The sequence below is a fragment of the Nomascus leucogenys genome, chromosome 9 (genome assembly GCF_006542625.1).
Source record: "Nomascus leucogenys isolate Asia chromosome 9, Asia_NLE_v1, whole genome shotgun sequence".
Classification (NCBI taxonomy): domain Eukaryota; kingdom Metazoa; phylum Chordata; class Mammalia; order Primates; family Hylobatidae; genus Nomascus; species Nomascus leucogenys.
The window spans coordinates 72,840,038-72,865,161 of record NC_044389.1 but is presented as its reverse complement, the minus strand read 5'-3'; the positions used below and the strand labels follow the sequence as shown (position 1 = coordinate 72,865,161).

The following is a 25,124-nucleotide window of genomic DNA, read 5'->3' as shown; positions in this document are numbered from 1 at the left end:
GTACATTTGAAAGTGTTCCAGGCCTGGATTTTCATTATTCAGTGATAGGAGAACTTTAGTTCTAATTGCTTTGACAGCTTTTCTTTAAATCTTTCATATTCTCATTCATGCTAATCAACTAAGCAAGTCTTTGTCAAGCCAGAGCAGGGTTGTGGAACCTTTTATTAAATCAAATGCTTCGCTTTTGTGAGGAGGAAAAAAAATAACAATCTATTCAAAAAGATTTTAATAGTATTTTAAATAAACTCCAACTGCAAAACAATAAAATCAGAATGATGAGATACATTGGATACACTTATTCACTGACCTAATAATAACTACTTGAATCCTTAAATACACAAACTGATTATTAAAGACATCTGTATATAAATATTAAACCCAGTGCACAGCTTCAAATGTGTTTTCTATATGGGTATTTAGATAGAACAGAGCTGGCTTGCTTAGTAAAGCATTGGTCTTTCTTCTTAATAATTACATTGTCCTATAAATAAAAAGATCACTGTGGTCAGTACTGGTTTTAACAACATATTGCTTATTATATTTAGGACATTGATAAGAGTGATGAAGATGAATGAGGTACAATTACAAGTAAATGTTTATATGTTCAAAATGCTTCATGAGCTGGTAATAATCTTTTTTAAAAAACAAAAGGTGAGTTTTCTACACATACACAGTGGTCACAAGTCATGCATCTCTTATACTTAAAGCATCAAGATGCAGTTATTGATATCCTTTCCCCACTAATAACTACGTAGGAATTCACCAAATGTGTGAAACCCCACTTTTTTTGCCCACATTTGCAACAGTGACTGATGTTACTATGGGAGTCGCTATTAAAAAAGAACAGAAAAATAAATAGGAAACTAAGGCTAACTAATAATGATATTTTACTTATTTGGAAAACTGAACACACTTGTCCCTTGTTACCCACAGGGTTTGGTTCCAGGACTCCCCGCAGATACCAGAATCTGCACATATTCAAGTTACTTCAGTTGGTCCTGTAGAATTAGCAGATAGGAAAAATCAGCCCTTGCTATTATGTGGGTTTTTCATGGCACGAATATATTCAATCGATGTTTGGTTGAGGATGTGGTTATCCCCTATAACGGAGGGCCAACCTTACTTATTGCAAAAATCCACATTTAAATGGACCCATGCAGTTAGCCCATTTTGTTCAAGGGTCAACTTTATAGCTCATGAAATCAGCATAAACACTGGTGATTTCCAACTTCCTTATGGCATTGACCTGTCTATAAAAGTTTCTTATTATTTTACTCTGAAAAACATTAAATGATTGCTTTTACATACAATGCAGACTTAACTTGAATATGAAAAATATATTGGTGTTTTTCTCTTTATTGAATGTTTCTATTTTTCCTGCTTCACTAAATATCTTAAGCAAAGTTCAAGAGCACTAAGTTCATAATAATAAAATTTTCAGCTAAGAACAAATCTGTTTCTGATTTTCAAACACTACCTAAAAGAAGTATCATGGTTTAGATTATTATAAACAGTTTTTCCAAAATTGTCATATAGAGGCCAAAGATATTCATAAGTTTATTTTTAATTTCAATTACTTGCTTTCCCTTTCTCAAAGATTAACACATTTTTTAAGTATAACTGAACGTTGAGATTGTCTTAGAGAAATCTCAGACTAGTCCACCTGATTTGAGTAATTTCCCAGTTGATGCTGGATTAATGGCACTACCTCCAATATAAAAGTCAAGCATAGAAATGGACAATTTCATCAATATTAGACTCCCATTGTTCTTCAAAGGGCAATGAAATGGCTTTGCCTGAAAACAGCAACAATAAAATAGCAAATGTTCATGAACAAAAACGTTGGTTAGGCTCCGTGTCTATAGGGTGAGGTGGTTGAGAGCCCTACTGCATGGATTGGCCCCTTCTGCTCTACTACTTTCTAACTCTTTGAACTTGGGCTACTTTCTCAGCATATCTATCCTTCCATATCCTCATCTTCAAAATAAGAAAAATATCACCTACTTCATAAGGTTATTGTGATGATTAAATGCATTACTATGTGTAAAATTCTTAGAACAGTAGCTGGTAAATACTAAGAGCTGTATCAGTATTGGGTGTTGCCTGCAATTACAAACATCATAGGATTTCGGAAATAGATATCATAAGAAATACTGATAAAATTCTAACAAAGCCAAAGCACCTTTCATATTCTAAAATGCATGTCATTACTCATGTCTTTTAGTTAGAGTGTGATCTACTAGTAAAAATAAGCATAAGATTGACTCAAGAGGTTAAAAGACAGTACTCTAATGCCTATGCCTTCTAGGAGCAAAGTAGACGTATAGGTATGCTTGTGTTACAGGTTCAGCTTGATAGCTCCACAGAATGAGATAGAGAAAAAAAATAAGTTAGCTTAAGCCAGAAGTACTAATTACACAGTGACATCATAGGTAAAACATTTGATTTCCAATCCTCAGGTTTGTCTATTGCAAAACTGAAATCAAAATAATTGTCCAGTGAGGTTCAAACGAGATAGAGTTTGTGAAAAAAGATGACAGACTCTAAAACTTCTGAGGAATGTTTTGTTCCTGGTTATTATGGCAGGTAGCTAAATTCCTATCTCTCTGATCCTTCTCTCTAACCAAGAAGCCCTTTACTCTATGACCAGGATCACAACTATAACAACCCTGTACTACCATATCCTAGACAATATGCATTTCTTTGTGCCTGTTTGTTTTATAATGTTGTCAATCCAAGTATACCAACAATGCAAAAAAACTGTACAATTTTTTTCCTGATTGAATATTTTCAAGACACTAATACTGGGCTTTTCTAAATAAATTCATGGATAGTCCAGTGGATCCACAAACTATCAGAAATGACAAGCACTGTTATTTTTCTTATGCACATGTGTTTATTTGAGTGAAAAAAATATAAACCATTAACTTCTTTAACTCCTAAAAGTTGCCCATAATAATAAAATTTAAATTATAATTATATACAATTATTATTATTATTATTTTGAGACAGAGTATTGCTGTGTAGCCCAGGCTGGAATGCAGTGGCTCAATCTTGGCTCACTGCAACCTTCACCTCCCAGGATCAAGCAATTCTTATGCCTCAGCATCCCAAGTAGCTGGGATTACAGGCATGCGTTACTATGCCCAGCTAATTTTTGTATTTTTAGTAGAGACAGGGTTTTGCCATTTTGGCCAGGCTGGTCTCAAACTCCTGACCTCAAGTGATCTATCCATCTCAGCCTCCCAAAGTGCTACGATTACAGGAGTCAGCCACCATGCCCGGCCTTTTATAAAATTATTAAAATTAAGTTACAATTATAATCCTCAAATGAATTATCTTGATCACAATCACATTCTAACCTACATAGCATATGTTCACAATCTTACCTTTTTTTGAGGGCACATTAGTACAGCCAATATAATGGCATTTCTGTTTTAGAATAAAAATGTGAAAATGTTTTCAAATGTTTGTATTTAGGGATGTATTCATATCATTTTCAAACCTGAAATAATTTTGTCATGAAGATTATCAGGATTATAAGCCTCTTGCTTTTAGTACACCTGAATTGTTCAAATGCTACTCGCTTTGATGCATAATTAGCACTTGTGCATTTCATAAAATTATCTTTTCAGATTAATCTAGAGTAGCCTGTAAGGTACTTGAACATTGCCAATACTACTTTTATATCTATAATTTCGAGATGCATATTTTAATAAACCAGAAATAATTCACGGTTTGTAAAGTCTCATTTATAATGGAATACTTTTGACCTATATATGCAGTTATATAAATTAAACCCAAATAACAACTAATTCACCACATACAAACTGTGTAATCATTGACAAGTTAATGAGTTTTCTGTCTCTATTTTTATAAACAATAATGGGGATTAAAAACCTATCTCATACGGTTGTTGTGAGAATAAAATTAGATCATTAAATTTGAGAAATTTAAAGTGTCTTACACACAGAAAGACACAGTGGAGTGTCTTACACATGGAAAGCATTAAATGACTGTTAAGTTATTAAACAAAGTATTAAAAATAAATAAATACAACAGCAAATAAATAAATCACTGAATAAATGAATTAAACAACTAAGTAAATAAATAAAATAATCAAAATACAAGTCGTAGCCTGAAGACAATTAGAAGAAATATTGTGATTTGACTTCATAAATTCTTGAGATCATAAAAATGAATATTTAATCTTATGTGTTAATTATTTTTAAAAGAATATCATAGTGTCTTCAAAGGGAAATAATTCATGTGTTTACCGAAACTATTAGCAGCATTGATGCTGATCTGACAAAATTCAAACACATAACAGTCTGGTCAAAGTAATGCCACATCTTCAAGTTAAGGAAAATTGATCATCTTCTAGTGAAAAATTTTCAAAAGTGCTGTTCTAAGAGATATACAATCCTCTGTATAAATAATGACCAACTATTAAGGTATTTTATGAACATAATCCAATTGTATCAAAATTAGCTAATATAAATTACACTAAGCCAATTTCGATAAGTTAAGAGTTAATAAAATTATTAATACTAAACTAAATTTTCCAAGTTCACAGCCCTATTTTATTATTTAATGTGTATCTTTATTGTGATCTGCTCTTTGAACCAGGTACAAGCTGCTGGACCAAACCTGCCAGTAATTAGAATGATGGTAGCTGTTTTTCTAGGCTAATTCAGACATTAATATGCACCATAAAACAGATGATTTTAAGAGGAAAAGATCATGCCCTTTACATTTGTTAAATTTAAACATGAGAACAAGCATAATGTGGGTAAAGTATTATTTTATACTCCATAAAAATTTAAAGAGACTTTACATATTAAAATATTCCTCTGATCTCCTGTTCTTGCACAGTAGATGTAGATTAAAATTCTACATCTGTGCTATATAAATTGGGGCTCACTTCTCAAAAGACTAGAAATACACGAATGTTAAAAATGAGGTTACAGAATCACACATCAAAAGAGCAGTACTTATCTCACTTGTTCTTTTTCACTACTTTAGCTGAATATTTCACTTTGAAACATTTTTCCCATTTAAAGTTTATTTTCTTTTTAAGTCTTGGGAAGGTAAGAGTGTTAATTCATAGATAATAACAGTTAGCTTCCTGCAAATGCCAATTATTAAGCCATATAATAGTGCTTCAGAGATTATTTCAAGAAATCTTCAGCTGTTTATTTGTCAGTGTCACAGGGAAGAAAAAGGTATCCTAAGACAATGACTATGAACAACAATGGCACTTTGGGAGGCCGAGGCGGGCGAATCACGAGGTCAGGAGATCGAGACCACAGTGAAACCCCGTCTCTACTAAAAATACAAAAAATTAGCCGGGCGAGGTGGTGGGCGCCTGTAGTCCCAGCTACTCGGGAGGCTGAGGCAGGAGAATGGCGTGAACCCCGGGGGGCAGAGCCTGCAGTGAGCCGAGATCGCGCCACTGCACTCCAGCCTGGGGGACAGCAAGACTCTGTCTCACAAAAAAAAAAAAAAAAAAAAAAAAAAAAAAAACAATGAAAACTCTGCAACCTATCTTAAGACAATGACTGCATAAAGATCATATTCCCTCACAGTTTAGGCATCTATAGCCAGTTCCTATAAACACAGATATGAATGTAAAAAACAAAATCACGATTGACACAATAGATATTGAAATGTTAAATACAGTCAGTCAGCCCAAGCCTACAGACAATGTAAATCCAACTATGGATACAGAGCATGAAACTGAAAAGCACACTGATACAGCAATGAAATTTTATTTTAAAGGCAGCAACATATGACACAAAAAGCAGGCAGGAGTACAGTTATTGTTTCTTTTACAGTTCCTAATTTTATAATGTGACTCTTTAATTATTTATGAGTTATTTTGATTATGTGGCATTCCACAATCACTTATGCGGAGTTACCTTATGCATAAAAAATGATGTATTTTGTTTGTTAAATTGAAAAGGTACCCTATTTCTCTGAGATTTTTATTTAAAATCTAATTGGGGCCTATGAGATTAGAATATTTTAAAGGTAGAAAGTAACATAAGAATAGAATTAGCATTTCAAATGTCATTTATAAAGCAAAGAGAAATAGATTCTTTGACTTTTTATCATAATACTTGATACCTGGAAGTTTACGGGCCATCATGCTTTTACAATCAGAATTAAACTATAGGTAGCCAGAAAATCGATTGCATATTGAAACAAAAATAATAATGGTCATAAAATTTTGTAGAAATAATACTCAGCAGTAATTAATTTAGATGAGCTGATCTCTTTGGTTGGTTTTTAGAATATTACATAATAACAGATTAATAGTGGATAATACAAAAAGTAAACAATTATCAAAATGAATAAATGAGGCATTTGAACTGACAAAGAGGAACCTAAGCATTAGAATAAAATAATTTAAATAAAAATTTTCCCATGATGCATAAAAATACTACATAGTCTGAATATCAAATTGGCTGCATGTAATTGTGATGTATAGAAAGCAAAAAGTCCTATTTGATTATTATACTGTATTCTTGAAACACTTTAAATAGTCCAGGTAATCTAGAATCCAGTTGGAATTTATGACTGAAATGATGACTAGATATGTTTTTACCATATTCCACTACTTTATCACATTTTTCCCTCACTGCTTAAACAGGAGTTTACTCAGCTGTTTACTGTGTGAATTGAGTAAATTTGAGTCCACATTCATAAACACCTCAATAATTTATATCCAAGGCAGTGGCAGTGAAACAATTATTCATAATGCAGAGCGGGATGAATGTTACAAGAGGTATATGGCGATCATCCACAGGTACTTGACTTAATGATATTTTACTTTAAATAATCTAGCTGCCTATATGTCATATTTAATAGGAAACAGCAAAGATGTCATCCACAATGAATCCAATGAATAGTACACTTTTCCTTCCACAATCAAGTTTCCCTGGCAAGAATATAAACATTACCTAGCTATAATTTGAACAGGCAAGGTATGGGAGCACGTTCAGGAAAGCTGTGAATTATAATAAAATGAAATTTCAAGAAAGAAATCCAAGTTTTGAGAGAAAAAAGCAGTAGATGGAACAACCTGCCAAGTAACAAGTGATTTGTATCTTTCTCTTTTAAAAAGATATCTTACAGTTTGGATGCTGAAGTGGCCTTACAAGTAATGGGAATACAGACCAGGAAATGTGACGATAACAAAGGAGATGTGGACGAGGATTGGTGGCTCATGCCTGTAATCCCAACACTTTGGGAGGCTGAGGTGGGAAGACTGCTTGAGTCCAGGAGTTCAAGACAAACCTAAGTAACATAAAGAGACCCTGTCTCTATAAATAACAACAACAAAACATGACTTGGGTGTGGTGACACATGCCTGTGGTCCCAGCTACTTGGGAGGCTGAGGTGGGAGGATTGCTTGAGCCCAGGAGTTCGAGGTTGCAGTGAGCTATGATCACACCACTGCACTCCAGCTTGGGTGACAGAACAAGACTTTATCTCAGAAAAAAAAAAATAAAAGTAGGAATAGAGAAGTAAAATAATTGATTCTAGGAAGCATATTCAAGATTTAGTTGTTAAAAAATAAAGAAAAAAGAAAAGTTAATTTATTCAATAATCCACTCATTCAACAAAAATTTACTGAATACTTGATGCATTCTATAATGGTACATTAATACCTGGTGTGTGTGTGTGTGTGTGTGTGTGTGTGAGCACTTGCTAGGAAATAGAAATACAATGATGGAAAAAACCAAACCTGAACTGTGTTCTCATGAAGTTTACGGTCTAAGAAAAAAGATATTATTTAAATAATCTCACAAATGATTATAAAATTGCAGCTACCTTAAAGACTATGAAAGAAAGGTATATGGTACATGGTAGTGAGGGTTTAAAATAGCATGAAGACATGATGCTTGACTTGAGAGATGAAGCTTGAGAAGAAATTGGCTTAATAAGGCAGGAATGGGAGACCATTCCAGGCAGAGGGAAGAGCAAAAACATGTTTTCTGGAACTGATGTTTGCAATAACACAGTTACTTCTCATTGTCTGTCTTCCTCCCCTTCAAATAAGCCAAGAATTACAACCACCATCATACCAGATATTTGCTTAGAAAGGCCAGTGTACAAAAAAGTAAGCCTTCCTCACTTTTCATACATCCGATATTAGCACTAGGAAGTGACAAATAGTGGATATTAAATAAAAATTAAGTGATTTCATGTAAATTTGCTGAATTCTTGCTATTGCAATATATGTATTTTATTCTGAAAAACTGGGCAATAAATAAAACAGGGATAATCAAAAAATAGAACTGTAGCAGAGACATTTAAAATCTATGCAATTTATAACACAAAGTTCTAACCAAAGCCATAACAATTTTTATAAAAATCCTATATGCCTAAAAGGACATGTAAAATTCTCAACAGAGAAAAGAAATAATACAGAGAATACATAAATTTTCTCTTTAAAAAAAAAGTGAAGGTAGCCAGAGGCTGTAGGGATCAAGAAAAACCGCACAATAAGCACTTTCAAAGCTAAAATTGTGGCTTACTCATACCAAAAAAAAAAAAAAGAGGTAAATAAATAAAACGATATCCCTCTGTTGTATTGTGCATTTGCCTGTATTAGTATACTTTGCATTCAGCTGTAGTTATTTGGCAAAGCTAAATATGATTATGCTGGGGGAAAAACACACATGAAAGAACTTCCACATTTTACTAACACAATTCCCCTATTTACCCATCATGTTGGAGCTAATTCCCACTACAGAAAAATGCATTGTAGCAGAACAGACTGTACTTAATTGTCTGGTGCCAAGTAGGTATTGCTCACAACTCAGAGTGCTGCAAAAGAAACTCCCCAGGAGGGTTAAAGTCGTCATGGAAGGTTTCATGGACTTAGGCCTGTAATGACAGCTGAGATTTGCATAAACAGAAAGGATTAAATGCATATGCTTTGTGTGTGAGGGTGCTCTAAGTTACATGACCTTAACAAAGTAGAAGATCTGTGTTTGGATTAACAAAGTGTGGTGAGCTCACAAAGGGCCTCCAAAGCCAGGCAGACAAATCCATATTCATTGAATAAAAACATAGAAACACAATGTAGTTTTGGAATAGGAAGGCATTAAAAATACCTATTTAGAGCCAATAAAGCAAATGTTTATTACTCTATGCTATATGAAGAGCAAGACTATCAATAAAACATGACAGTCCACTTGTCACGCCTCTCTGAGCATATATTGAATCACCTTTGCAAAGGTCGAATACAGGTGCAAACCCATTAATGTGCTAAAATAAATGTATGCATAGTCAACACTGTCCACATTAAGTTGACCTGCAGTGAGCAAGCATGCCTTTCAGGTTCCTATTTTACATACAACATATCCTTAAACTAACAAGTGTAATAACTTGGCATATTAGTCTTGACGTAAGGGTTTTTTGGGGGGGCATTGCTCATGGGTGAAATGACATTTCATTGGCAAAGTTGGAAACGTGCATTTTCATTCTACAACTTTATTTACCAGTCATCTGACACATTTGTGGCTCTTCCACTACAGTTGTTAACAAACTTAAAAGATACAGTCAGGCCGGGCGCGGTGGCTCACGCTTGTAATCCCAGCACTTTGGGAGTCCGAGGCGGGCGGATCACGAGGTCAGGAGATCGAGACCACAGTGAAACCCTGTCTCTACTAAAAATACAAAAAATTAGCCGGGCGTGGTGGCGGGCGCCTGTAGTCCCAGCTACTCGGAGAGGCTGAGGCAGGAGAATGGCATGAACCCGGGAGGCGGAGCTTGCAGTGAGCCGAGATCGCGCCACTGCACTCCAGCCTGGGTGACAGAGCGAGACTCCGCCTCAAAAACAAACAAACAAACAAACAAAAAAAGATACAGTCTCCTCATTCATTTTTTAAAAATTATTCAATTGCATAGCATTGTCTCTTGCACATATTGCATGTTAAATAAATGATAAAAAACAAATGATGACCTGTGTCTTTGTACACCAATAACTAACCAATGCTAAAATATCTCTGACCAAAGAAAATGTATACACTAACATATTATGTAAAACAGAAAGAGCTTAACATATTATCTTTCATCCCTTGTTTTAGTTAATTTTATGTATCAACTTGGCTGGGCTATAATGCCCAGTGGTTTGATAAAACATTGCTCCAGATGTTAATGTAAAGGTATCTTGTAGATGTGATTAATATGTATAGTCATTTAAGTAAAGCAGATTACCCTTGATAGTCTGGGGTAGGTCTCATCTAATGAGTTGAAGGCATCAAGAACAAAAACTGATGTTTGCTGGAAAAGAAAGAATTCTGCCTCAAAACTGTAATATAAAAAACCTGCCTGAGTTTCCAGCCTTCCAGTCAGTTCTACAGATTTCAGTCATATAAGCCAATTACTTAAAATAAGTCTTCCGATAGGTAGACAGACGATAGGTAGATAGATAGATAGATAGATAGATAGATAGATAGATAGATAGATAGATAATCTTGCTGGGTTTCTCTGGAGAACACTAAACCCTTCATTCTAAAAAAGTAGACCAAGCCCGGGCATGGTGGCTCACTCCTGTAATCCCAGCACTTTGGGAGGCCAAGGCGGGCGGATCACGAGGTCAGGAGATCGAGACCATCTTGGCCAATATAGTGAAACCCCATCTCTACTAAAAATACAAAAAAATTAGCCAGGCATGGTGGCGCATGCCCGTAATCCCAGCTACTCGGGAGGCAGAGGAAGGAGAATCCCTTGAACCAGGGAGTTGGAGGTTACAGTGAGCCGAGATCGCGCCACAGCACTCTAGCCTGGCAGCAGAGCGGGACTCCGTCTCAAAAAAAAAAAAAAAAAAGTAGACCAAAAATACCTGATTAGAAGTAAGTTATACAAGATAGTTTTCATAAGAAATGAATTACTACATACCTGTGTACATGTGTACATACACACATATAACAAAGATTGATACAAGTTTGTCTTCATGTCAAAAAATATTCCAGTAAAAAATTTTTAATTCAATAAAATTTGTTTCTGATGTGAGTGTGAACTGCACTACTTTCCTTTGTCAAAGAAGAATGTAATCTCAGCAGGACCCCATCTTTCTATAAAGGCACTCTAAAATCAAAGGCAATCATCACTTCTGGTCCCTAAGGAGTCCTAAACTTGACTGAGTACTGAGGATTCCTAGGGCTATATTTACACAACACAAATGATTCACATGATTGCGAAAATTCATCCCTTTCTCTTAAGTTTCACTATAAAACACCTAAATTTTGAGCACACATGCTAACTGTTGAAAGGGTTTTAAGGCAACTTTTCTTTTAGATAGATTAAATATAGTTTTTATTATGTATATTTCAGCTTTAGTAATACTTAGAAAATAGCACAAGTGGCTTTTAACCAATGCAGTTAATGATGACCATATTATTTGACATAATTGTAAATATTTAGCAAAGAAATTTTAGGTTTTTAAATAATCAGTTTATTCAGGATGATTACTGAGATCTTTTGCTTTATTCATTTTTCATTTTCATACTTTTATTTACTTATTTACTTTTGAGATGAAGTCTCACTCTGTCGCCCAGGTTGGAGTGCAAGTGGCATGATCTTGGCTCACTGTAACCTCCTCCTCTGGGTTCAAGCGATTCTCCTGCCTCAGCCTCCCGAGTAGCTGAGATTACAGGTACCTGCCACCACACCTGGCTAATTTTTGTTTGTTTGTTTGTTTAGTAGAGACAGGGTTCATTATGTTGTCCAGGCTGGTCTCGAACTCCTGACCTCAGGCGATCCGCCCGCATCCGCCTCCCAAAGTGCTAGGATTACAGGCATGAGCCACTGCACGGAGCCTCATTTTCATACTTTTACACCTGTTATTCTGAATCCACATTATTTCTCTGAGTTACACAACTGTGTTCTCAAGGAAAAAAATTACCAAGAAATACAGCTTTTCTTTTTCTAATTCATAATTGGAACATTACTGTTGGCAATACATGAAAAAAATAAAATAAAACAGGAAATAGGAACATATGACCTGAAGGATAGATAGTATATATACTTCAAAAACATGAAAGTTAGAACTATAAAGTGAAAATATACTCCATCCAAAGGTCACACAGCTATTTTCTACGGCTTATGCACTTGGAATACAGGGAATTTCTGACCAAAACAGAAACCATGGAACCTAAACTGTTCGGAAAATATCCCTATAAGGGAAGATATATACAGGCACATAATTTACCAACATCATGCAAAACTGACCAGCAGATCAATACCACACTAGTGACAGGATATCTTTTATGTAAATAAGAGTTTCTCTGTGATGACTTAGTCCCTTTTTGCCACATTGGAAACTTAGGGCAATGATGTGAGGAGGCAGGGTGGAGATCTGGAAACAAGCATACTCACTCTCTGTAGCAAGCTAGGATGTCACTAATGTGACTACTAGAAGAAACAGACAAACAAAAAAAAAAAGTCTACCAATTTCTGTTCTCAACAAGGACCATCGATTACATGGGGACAGGAAACATACTGGGTTTCATTAACTGATACATGCATAGGGCCTAGTAACATTTGTTTATTAAATGAAAGAATTCTGGCAGCCTCACATGACCTCAGATTTGTCAACATTTCAAAATGTGAATCTGGGCTGTATAAAGTGGAAGAAAATGCCATATTCCAAAGGCCTTAAAAAGTGAACATGGAGTTAATGGATGCGGCACACCAACATGGCACATGTATACATATGTAACAAACCTGCAAGTTGTGCACATGTACCCTAGAACTTAAAGTAAAATAATTTTTTTAAAAAAGTGAACATGGAGTAGGTGTTCAGGATTTTGATTTGAGGAAGTGACAAAACCGACTCTCCTTTGACCTCCATTCTCCAAATTAGCCTGTGCCACTGCTTCTTGCTTCCCTAGACCTCACTAACCCCTAATGCATGTAGTTTAGGTGCCACCATTCCTCCAGTCTTTTTATTTACTTTAAGACTTTTAGCCATTGTCGGCTATTCAGCTCCAAATTAAGAACAAATTTTCAGTCTATGAAATAGCCAGGGAGGGCAGTGTTCAAAGTGAGCCTAGGGTAGGATTCAGAACAGTGCTTAGCACTGGAAGTAGATCACATAATGCCGACAAAATTCATGTCACTCTCAGTTGGGTGTAGTGGGGCGCACCTGTAATCCCAGCTACTCGGGAGGCATAAGTGAGAGGATCACTTGATCCCAGGAGTTTTAGGCTGTATTGAGATATGACTGTGCCACTGCACTCTGGCCTACATGACAGAGCAAGACTTTGTCTCCAAAAAAAATATTTAAAAAAGAAATCCATGTCACTCTTAAGTAGTAGTGCATTTATTCATCCATTTCTCACTTGCATACTGAGTATCTTCACATCTCTGGTTTAGACCAGCTGGTGGGGAAAGAGAATAAAATTAAAAAAAAAAAACCTGCCCTCATAGAGCTCACCATCTACTGAGCATGAAGTACAAACAAGCAGTGAATTATGATACTTTCAATGGAGATTTGATATTAATATACACAGAATATTACTGGAACTCGGAATATGCTTCTTACGTGGAATTGAGATGGGCTTCCATGAGTTTACTTTTGAAAGGAACTTTGAAGGGCCCACTAGAATAAGCCAAATGATGGAAGGGTAGTAATTGCAGTTAAGTAACGTAGCATCTGCAACAGCAGACTCTATGATTAACGTAAACAAAAACAGCATATTTTGCATTTTTGCAAGAGAGGTCAGCAAGATCTAGCAACCTGGATAGCTCCTCTGTGTCAAAGGTGACTGTGCAGACTGACAGCTAGCAGATTGGAATTGAGATTAGAGAATCTCCAGAACTTCAAATTTACTAATCTGCTTTGTATTCAAATTATAATTCCTTAGCTTTCAAAACATCTCATCCATTTATTTCCTGAACCAGGCCTCTGAGGCTGGGTACTTTCTGTATCACCATCCAATGAACCTGACTCTCCTCAGAAATATCCTGGGAGGCAATACCTTTCTTCTCCTCACTGGATAGTTAGCACTCTGGGGTCTTTATCCCCTTTGTGTTTCAGGCCAGGCTAGAACTCATACTATATTGTCCCTATAATCAACGTAAAACTTCCCATTTCAGGATCCTTCCCCTTATCAGAAACTGAATTGTTGTTGATAATGAAGCTATCTCCCCAATTCCCCTGTATTTACACTTTGAAGTACCCTGTAAGGAATACCTCTCAAAAACAATTTTAGTCATAATGTTTCTAAAAGTTTATATACCTGTGTACAAATTGTAATGTTTCATTTAATGGCCCAGTTTAGTAATCTGTACTTTAATTTTTAAGATTTACATTATGGGAGTCACATTCTGACTTTTATGGGGCTCATTTATTAATGAATACTTTTAATATTCCTTGGTCAATTATACATGAATACAATATTAATAGCTGAAAAAGTCAATAATTATTCTTGAGCTATCTGTGCACTAGGTAACATTCCTTTGAAAATTTAAGAATCGTATTGTACAAACTCAGTGGGGTTTTGTTATCTCTAAAATATATTGAAACTTTACCTGAAATAAGTTATTCTTAATTTATATTTATAACAATGAATTTGGGTCTTGTTTAGAGCTAGTATTTTCCTCCTTTTCCTAACTTCTCACCTGATGTTTCTGGGATACATGCATGGTTTTCTCACTTCAAGCTTTTCCTAAATGTCTTGAAGAATATTGTCTATTACCATGAAACACTCACAATCCATTTTATATATTCAGACTTAATGTTTTGGTCCTTTCTATATCTATAAAATAAACAAAACTAAACAGACAAACAAAAACAGTTCTCTAAAGGGATATTTGCCTAGAAAGTTAGCCACTTATTTTTGCCATGCCTCTAATTCATGTTTGGTTGGCTTTTTTTGTAAACATGATATAGGTTTGTGATACATTATTTGCTGCTATTGCAAAACATACACACAATAAACATTCATTAACAGATTCATAAATATTTACTTCCAAGAAAGAGCTAATTTCAGTGAATAGGTACATAAATACAACAACTTAGTCTGAATTTGTTTAATAAGAATGGTATATCACTGATACCCCTATAAAGGCTGAATTAGAGTAGTACACTTAGCTAAGCAAACACTTCTTTTTTTACCTTTTTCTTTTTTAGAGACAGGGTCTTGCTGTTGCCCAGGCTGGAATGTATGGTGTGATCATAGCTCACTGCAGCCTCGAACTCCTAGGCTCATGCAATCCTCCCACCTCAGCCTCCGAAGTAGCTAGGACTTACAAGAGTGCTCCACCACACCCAGCTAACAAACACTCCTTGAGTACAGGAGCAGTACTAAATTTCACTAATGAACTGGAGAAATTAGAGAAGAAACCTTACTGTGTGGAATAAATTTCGTCAATTGTTCTACATTCTAAATACATAAGATACAAATAAGGTTATGAAGGAGAATGCAGAAGAGTCATATCATCATGAACTTAGGTGACTAGAAAAAGAGAAACAGGCAAACCCTAAAGAATTAATATGCACATTGTGCATATATTTGTACACACATATCACATTTGGACACCAAATAAGATATAGAATTGCAAGTATTTCATTTATTGTGGATTAAGCTGTTCAGTAAACACCATAAGTTATTGGTAATTTATACTTTAAGATTATACCAATAAGAGGTGCATGATTTTTGAAACTGACAGACTTCAACTCTATAATAAACATTTATAAAATATTTATTGTCAATGATGATGCATGACTGTCTTTCTGGTGGGGCACAGCCAGGTAAGGAAAGGTTACATTCAGCAAAATGAGGCAGTCTGGTGATGGTCCTAAACTGGTACTACAACTGCACTGTAGTTTAGAAAGCACTCCAGAGGCACAGCTGTAAATACTTAGAAAAAAGTCTAACCAGTCTAAGTATGCAGGAGCAAGGCAATATGCCATAAGTGGCTGGCATCATGGAAATCCAAGAGTGAGTATTGAAACGAAGCATACTTCTAAGAGCTAGCAATGTTTGGAGATCCAGGAAAGTGTTGTGTTTTCTGGTGTCTGCTGGCAGATAAAATGGCTCAGGAAATGAGGTTGTTTCAGAGGCAGGATCCCAGTCTTTTTTTTAAAAAAAAAAAAAATGAGGTTGTTTCAGAGGCAGGATCCCAGTCTTTTTAAAAAAAAAAAAAAAAAATGAGGTTGTTTCAGACGCAGGATCCCAGTCTTTTTTTTTTTTTTTAAAGGGGGGGCCTTGCTCAAATGCTAGGAGGAATAGCGAGATTGGGTAATTTATCAAGATGCAGGGGAAAAATGTAAGCGAGAAATCAGTTTCAGTTATAGAAGTAAGCCTAATTACTAGAAATACATTGTAATGTTAGAGTTGAGTATCAAAGGCTGCTTAATGTTAAGTCACAAAATGTTAGGCTAGAAATCAGTTAATTTTTTCATTATATAGAAAGAATGCTTCTGAATCAGAAGCATGGCTAAGGCTCAAGTTAGAGTTAATTCTTCCAGTAACAGAAATAGATTTTGACAAAAGCTACAAAATAAGCCATAAGTGAAAAATTAGTTAAAAAAACATTTTTTAATCCTTGATATTATTCATCTAGTTTTATTCATGGTTTTGACTGATTTAAACACATTATAAAATATATATAACTTTGTATAGTCTTGAAGAGAGCTTCAAAATAACCAAATTTAACTTTCTGTCCATTTACTTCTATGAAATCAGCCTTTAAATATATCCTTTGCTACGAACCTGTGAACACTGATTAAATCCACAGTTAAATAGATGAACTGAAGAATAAAAGTTAAAAGAAACTAAATTAAATCTGATAACAGCAGTGAACATATTTCCTTTTCATGGAAGGAAAGCTAGATTCATAACCTATGCATAAGCTCAACTTTTCTTAAGCAACATGCTCAAAGCTCTGCATGAACCTTTCCAGAAGATAAGCTGCATAACTTCAAATATGAAGTGGAGTATCTAATGTCTGAACATTCTCTGCATGAACGCACACATTCACAAAATTATACTTGTTTACATCTTAAATTTTCATTAAAGAGTTGAGTGATTCTGACTAAATAGAGTAAGAGAATTGTGGTTGAATGGCACTGAGAGTGCACAATATCCCTACTGAAAATAGCAATAAGAAGATGGGAGTACCAGCCTTGCAGGTCCTCCGTCTCCAAGTCCTCCTTGGGTCACTGGAACAGTGACCCAAGAAGCAATGGCAGCATCATTCAAGATGGTGGCAGAAGGACAAGTAATACACAGATATTGCTGCTGGGCCCTTGGTTAAATTAGGAAGAAAGAGGAGATATACTCCTTCGGAGTTTCTCTGTTTATGAGTTTCATAATTTTTGCATCATTATAATTTTAAAAATCAAAGTTTGGTCTATATAGTTTAACAGACCATAGAACAGAGACTCGGTTTCCTCATCTCTAATATAAGCATCAAACTAACTTTACAATGTTAGAATGACATGACATAACATTATAAAGTGTATATATCATGTAAGAAGTGTCCAGCACATTAGTCATTGCTATTGTTGTTAATAAAATAATATTTCATAATTTGCAAAATAGGAAATACCTATGTTTGCAAAAATTCTAAGACTCCCCTTATTTTTAATATTTCTTAAGGTTTCTTTCTTCGGAAAAAATAAAACATCCTCAGAATGAAGGCACAGAAGCTCAGTTATTTACTCATATATTCTTTTAGGCACTATTTATCAGGCATCTACTATGTGCTGGACATTGCTAACACTGATGAAGCAATACTGAACCAATCACACAAAACAGGTAAAATTTAAACTGCCAAAAGTAGCACAAGGAAGAGGAACATAATGCAAAACTATATATAACAGGGCAACCGATGTAGAAAACAAGGCCAAGAAAGGTATCCTTAGGGAAGTGATGATTGAAATAGCGAAGCAAGGGTTCGGTGGAAAGGGAGAGAAACAGTGGTATAAAAGAGATACAGGATGTGAACACATTATATTTAACCTTGAAAGATGTAGAGCTATGGTCCAAAATTCATTTCAGCAGTGAGACTTAGAATATTTCACATGTGTGACATTATTATTGTACAGCTAAAACAGCTATAATCTTATCCAGAGAGAGGTGCTTACTATATGCCAGAACCAAAAATATCACATAAGAGTCAACAAAACTAAACAGAAATTGCTCAACTTTTGTATTGTGCATACCCTTTGCATTGTAACTACCTACCAGTAAGGTCCAGCCTACGGTCATTACTATCCAGTTAAATTTTCATGTATTCCCTCCCCAGTCAACAGCAAATTCTTGCATAAGCAATGGGAACTCATTAAAAATTTGGTCAGAAAACACAGTTAAGATGAAAATCTTTTGATGGACAATGTAATATTTTCCAAAACTGAATATCTGAACCTTAGTTTACTACCAACTGAGGGAAGTACTTATTTATAAAACAGAAGAAAGACACAGCCTTCAGTTTTTACTCTAAAATACTCTAGGTCAGTGGCTTTCAAATTCTAGAGTGCATAAGAATCACATAGAGAACCCCACCCCACAGCTTCTGAATCAATCAGTCTGTGGTGGGGCTCCAGATATGGCATTTTAACAAGTTTATATTTGCTGCTATTGCTGCTTAGGAGACCACATTTTGAAAACTACTACTCTAGATTAAGAATTGTCACTAGATAATAAACTGTTTCTTTATAAAAGTCCTTTGGACTGTATTTAGTATCAAAGCACAGTTTAAAAATTCAAAAATTTTAATCAAGTTTAACTTTAATTAATATTTTAAAAGAGTTAGTGCAGTGTAAATGATGCAAAACCAAAAGCTGTGCTTTAAGTTATTCTAGGTATAGGGCCAGGAATTTGGCAAATAACTTCATTAGTTAATGATCTGAGCAGAAATCTTTTAACAATTTGTAATATATCAAACACCTCAGTAAACACTTCCAACAAACACCTTTTAAAAAAATTTAGCCTGCGTGGAAACAACTTAAAATACAATATGGTTGTTTAAAGTAGACTGACAACAATATCTTGGTAATGTACTGCAGTTTAGAATAGTCAGCTTTACATTTTTATATTCAGTTTAAGCTTCATAGTAAAACATGTTTCTTTTGTTACAGTGTTTTCTCCTCAATCTCCCCATCTTTTTTCACTGCTTCTCCCACCCTAGACTTCATGTTTTATTGTTAACTGACACTCTTGCACAGGTAAGATAATATTGCTGATAGAAGCATATGTACTCACTATAAAGCAAACAGATTTTGTCACTGTCCAATAGGGAAATCATGCAGAAGCTGTCAGTCATACAGTGGACGAGATTACATTATCGAAATGATACACCTGTGACATATAGTCCAAAACCAAATTCAAAAGGTACCAATTAACAGATAGGCTAGTTTGTACCCTAACTACATGGGGCATCATTCCATTCTTGCATGAATATAAAATTGGTGATTAAATAGGCTTTCACTTTTGTAATAACTCTTATCTATTCACTGTCAACAAAATATATATATGAAAATATTTTAATTCAACTAATCTGAAAGTAATTCCATTTGGTTATTTATTGAAAGTCATGTCTAATATTTGTGCAATTTCTTTACTGTCACCAAAACATACTTCTGGGGTGTCATATTGAATAGACAGGCTCAAAGTCAACTCATATGTTTCCCTTTTATTCTTGAAATGAAGAAATGCATTTTAAGCAGTTTGTCTAAAATCAACCTATATACACAAAGAAAAAAACAACTAAGTTTAGAATAGAGACAGGTCATGGTGTTATTGTTAATACAACTTATTTATCAGAAGATAGTTAAAATAGCCATAAAATTGTTGCTAAAATTCTAAAACGTTCACTACGAGCTCCGTATCATAGCTCTATATTTATGGCAAATAATATAGGGATAGATTAACTACTATGTGGCTGCATACGATAACTTTAAATAAAATCTAAACTAATAGATTCAATAAATCTATGAAGTTTAAAATAAAATATAAAATGTATTTAATAGACAACACATTTTATATGAAGAATAAAATGTTAAGTATTCAATAGATGCTCACCATTAATACTGTTATTCTTTTACACATCATCACACTTCTTTAGAGCAAACCTAAAAAGATTTGCTTAGGGAAATACCGAAAACACCTCACTATAAAGAAGTTGCACATGTGCCACTTTTACTCAACACATTAGTGAGATGTGGATATATTTAAATATTTAAAGTACATATTCTCTACAAGAACTCTATTGCACTATTATAGTAATACAAGTACATATTGTCTATTAAAAGGCAATACAAGTCAGGTGCGGTAGCTCACACCTGTTATCCCAGCACTTCGGGAGGCCGAGGAGGGTGGATCAACTGAGGTCAGGAGTTCGAGACCAGCCTGGCCAATACGGTGAAACCCCATCTCTACTAAAGTAAATACAAAAATTAGCTGGGTGTGGTGGTGCATGCCTGTAATCCCAGCTACTCAGGGAGATGAGGGAGGAGAATCTCTTGAATCCAGGAGGCAGAGGTTGCAGTGAGCCGAGATTGCACCACTGCACTCCAGCCTGGGCGACAAGAGCGAAACTCCGTCTCAAAAAACAAACTAACAAACAAAAACACAATATAAAGTTAAAGATTTGTCTTCTTAAATGTGTAAATATTAACAATGAACTTCAAGATAGAATGCGGGCGGGGTGCAGTGGCTCACGCCTGTAATCCCAGCACTTTGGGAGGCCCAGGCGGGTTGATCATGAGGTCAGGAGTTCGAGACCAGCCTGGCCAACATGGCAAAACCCCATCTCTACTAGAAATTCAAAATTTAGCTGCGCGGGGTGGCATGCGCCTGTAGTCCCAACTACTCGGGAGGCTGAGGCAGGAGAATCACTTGAACCTGAGAGGCTGAGGATGCAGTGAGCCGAGATAGCGCCACTGAAATCCAGCCTGAGTGACAGAGCAAAAATCCATCTCAGAAACAAACAAAAAAAAAATGGAATAGAATGTGTAGAAGGATGTACATCCACCACTCTGCAAAATATCCAGCAATATCTTAATTTATGTCAAAACAAACTTATCTTCCCTTATATGTTCTTTTCTATTATTCCAGGAGACTTGCATCTTATACCTTATATTTTTCTTATCCACAATGTACTAATCCTAGTTATCCTTTAACATCAAGATCAAGCAAGTCTTACCTACCCCCGAAGCATTCTCAAACAAAATCCAGTATGAAATGTTATTGTCATGCTCTGAACTCCTGTAGTACTCATTAGACATGTAATCTCTTATTTTTTTTAATTAATTTTTTTTGCACACAAAACAATAAACATTTTCTAAAAATACATACAAACAAAAAGATGCATATCAAACATATTAGGAAGGTTGCACATGGGAAGACGGGGAATAGAAATGGGGAGTAGGAATTAAAGAAAATAAATGAGAGAGGGACTTTGTATGGATCAATGACAATAACTCAAAACTCTATTTGACAAAGAAGAAGGAGAAGGAAGAGGAAGAAAAAGTGGGATAAAGGATCAGAAAGGGAGGAAAATAGAAAAAATTAGAGTATGACTCCAGGGTAGACCTGTTTTGTTGTCGCTGGGTTGGTTGGTTGGTTTGTCTGTTGTATTTTTCATATGTTTCGCCATGTTGGCCAGGCTGGTCTCGAACTCCTAGCCTCAAGTGATCAACCCGCCTTGGCCTCCGTAATCTCTTATTGTTACGGGTTGTTAACTCTACGCTCAAGCATGAGCATCAGATTCCTCCCACATGGCAAGTAAGTTCCTGAAGGACAGGGAACAAGGAATCAACCATTCCTCCCCAATGCCTAGACAGTAGTACTTTGCAAAAGTTAGGCCCTTTATTATGAGCATTATGATGAGTAATAAAATGCAATAAAGGGTTGAATAACTATTATTGTAAAAATATAACAAATTTTTCATTTTCTACTTTGTTTTATCTAAATTAACATTCTATGGTATAAATAATGTATCTTTAAAATGATAAACAGTTGCTGATTCTCTTGACTGTCAAAAAACAAAATACTCATAAATCGGACTTTTAATGATTGCAATAATACAGTTCTTCAATTACATTTTTAAATTCCCTATTATATCTATGTTCAAATAGTTTGGGATAGTTGAGGTAATAACCCTCAGAGTGGGGTTCTTCATCTGAGTTCTAACCTAGTATTTAAAGCTGCACATGCTTCCGTGTTGAAAATGTATTTCAAAGTAATATAAATCTAACAAAATCAAAATATCAAATCCTTAACTCTGCTTTGTTTTTCAAAGAACAGGACTGTTAAGGAAAGCAATAAAACAATACAAACAACAGTTGGTTTGTTTTGATCAAAATAATTAATTTAAATGAAGACAAATCACTCTGACAATAGGTTGACCAACTTCTCCTTTTCTTCTGTGAAACTATTGAAAGGGTGGTTACAACATGGAATTTCAATATTTGAAAAACATTGGGTTGGCAGGCTTTTAGAGACATTTCAGTTTGCAATATTAAGGATACTGTCCTACTACTAAACCCAGTCACAGTTCTATAAAAGTACAGGTTGCTACTTTTAAGAGAAAACATTCATTTTATAAGCACCGTGACAGGCACTGTCCCAAGTCATCTTTAAGTTTCAAGTTATGTATCTGGAACATGTACCTGTTATAAAGCAAACAGAAAGAGAAACCAAAACAAATTATGTTATAGCCTAGATTAACAGTATTTTAGGTCTTCCCTTAATAACCAGTTTTGAAGGAACCAGTGATAACTGACCCCCACCTAGGTGTCCTCTTCTCCGTTCTCCCTAAGGCTTTTAATAAAACCAGCTTTACGTTAAACGTTTACACATTATTTTTAATAGTCCTTGAGGGGCAGAGAAGGGAGGATGTGTGTTTCATTTCAATAGGAAGGTATTCAACGTAAAGATTTCAGAAATGAAAGCTGTTGAAACCAAGTAGGTATTTTCTGCCTTGTAAGTCCTACTGACTGCCTGAAAAGGTAAGAGGGGTGGAGAAGAGGACATAAAAACATTAAAGGGCAAAAGAATCTGTAACTTCTAAGAAGCATTTTTTTCTACCTGTAAAAATATGAGTTTTTTTTAACTTCATTTCATATTCCATGTCCCACGAGAGGAAGGGGAAGCAAAATTGCTTCTAATTCTGAGGCAGAGAGAGAGAGAGAGAGAGAGAGAGAAAGAGAGCAGTTCAGGATACACTAAAAGGAAACCCCAAGAAATTTCACAACTCTTTGCCATAAATAGCCTTTCTTCTCACTCTGGATACCTCCTCCTTTACATCAGCAAGGCTCAGCCTCCACGCACGCAGAAGCACCATTCACAAATCCCTCCGTCACCCTTACCCCTTGCTGGCACCGTGTGTACGAGTCCCTGGGACACAAGCCAAAAGTCGAAGGGGCCAGGGGGCCATATGCGGTTTCAGCTTACGGCTGACTTTCTGCTCAGGTGAACCAACCCACTGGTTAGTCTGGAGCGCGCGCGCACACACACACACACACACACAACCTGGCGCCCTTGACGCTCCACCACAAAGCAAGTGGTTCAATCTAAGTCGCTGCCGTTACTGCTGCCTCTGGGCAAGGTCTTGCTTCCAACCCAGGAAACCGGCGCCAGAAGACAAGCAGGCGGAGGCAAGAGGCGGTCCCGGCCCGGCACTGCGGTTCCTCCGGGAGCCCCTGGCTCCCCGCCCCCTCCTCCCCTTCTCCCTCTTCGCCGCCGTCCCCGCCTCAGCACCCGCAGCCCGGGGCGCCAGCGCTGGCCGGTCGCCTCTACCTGCGGGACGCGAGTGGCGAGGAAGGGGAGCGACCCGAAGCCTGCGCCAACTCTTGCCTCCTTGGCCAGCGCTCCGCATCGCCCTGGAGCGGCCGCCGCGGCCGCAGGCAACAAACCACGCAGCAGCGTGGAGGAAATGGCCACGCAGCGAACTGGGAGTCGCGGGCCGGTGGTGAGCGAGCCCGCCCGCCTCCTTCCCACCCCGCCCGCAAGGCCAGGTCTCTGCGCCGAGCACGCCGGGCCCGCGGCCGGCGCTCCGGGCCTGGGCGCGCGCTGCTCCCGGGCGGCCCCCGACACGGCGCGGTCACCTGCCGAGCGGTCATCCCCGCGTCCGCCTGCGGCCGGCCCCGCACAGCGGCGACGCGACGCGCGACCCACTGAGCGCTGAGGCACCAGGGGCGTTACTACCTTGAGGGCTCCGTGCGCTTGTTAAGGCTCCTCCCGGGCACTCAGGGATTTATGTCTTCGGGGCACGGGGGTGTCCTTCCTGGTCCCCCTCCTCTGCCCTCCCTCCCCTTCTCGGCTGTTGGGCTCCTCTCCACTCCCAGTTGCACAGAGTCGAGCTGCGTTATTTAATAATCCTCCTGCTCCTCCTGCCTGCGCCAGCAGAGCTGCTCTGCCCGAGCCACCGCTTCCCAGTCAGTCATGTTGAGAGAGAGAAAGAGAGAGAGAGAGGCGGATTGGCAGCAGGTCGGCGACTATTTGTGGTGAGGGAGAGAAGAGCAGATCAAGAGGAGGGCAGGGGAGGGACGTGGGGAGGCGCTTCCAAGTGTGTGAGTGCGCGGAGTATGACTGTGTGGGGAGCGCGCGAGCCACCTCCCCGACAGGCCGCGCTCCGGGGCTGTGAGGAGGGCGGGCCCCAGCGCGGCCTTTATACAAGGGGGAGTGGGGTGGGCTGGGCGGGGCGGCTTGGAGGGCGGCGCCCGGCCCACTGCGTCCGCTGGCTTCCACGCACGCATCCTCTGGCATCGACGCGCGCACACCCACTGCTGGCCCGATGCTGAGTTTTCATTTAAGGGGAAGCAGTATCCCACCGCGCTGACCTGGCCTTTTCCCCCAGTCCATCCTCGTGCTTGCGTGGAGTTCAAGTGCATGGGCAGGTCAAGACTACAGAATAGGGGAAGTCTGAAGAGACGTGAAGTGACTGCGGGGATGCTGGAAATAAATGCACTGTATTTCTCCTCTCCAAGGTTCCGATGTTATCTTCTTTCTCTTCCTCCTGTAAGGGAAGGAATTACCAGATTCTTTCTCCGCTTTTCCTTCTCACCCACACAGTTCACATCCTGACAAGTGTCTTCCTTCCTCAGTAACAAGAAAAGAAACCTAGCTTCTTTCCTTTAAGCAGGTCACACC

The 25,124-nt window shown here is 37.3% G+C and overlaps 1 protein-coding gene across 3 annotated transcripts in view; it reads right to left on the bottom strand.

The window, feature by feature from the left end:
* CCSER1 (coiled-coil serine rich protein 1) overlaps window positions 1-24,616 on the bottom strand; it is a 1,421,845-nt gene extending 1,397,229 nt beyond the window's left edge. For all 3 annotated transcript variants that reach the window (XM_012499332.2, XM_030819130.1, XM_030819131.1), the window contains exon 1: window positions 24,180-24,616. The gene's annotated coding sequence lies outside the window, so the exon portion shown is untranslated. The remainder of the gene's footprint in view (window positions 1-24,179) is intronic.
* Between the last annotated feature and the right edge of the window lie 508 nt (window positions 24,617-25,124).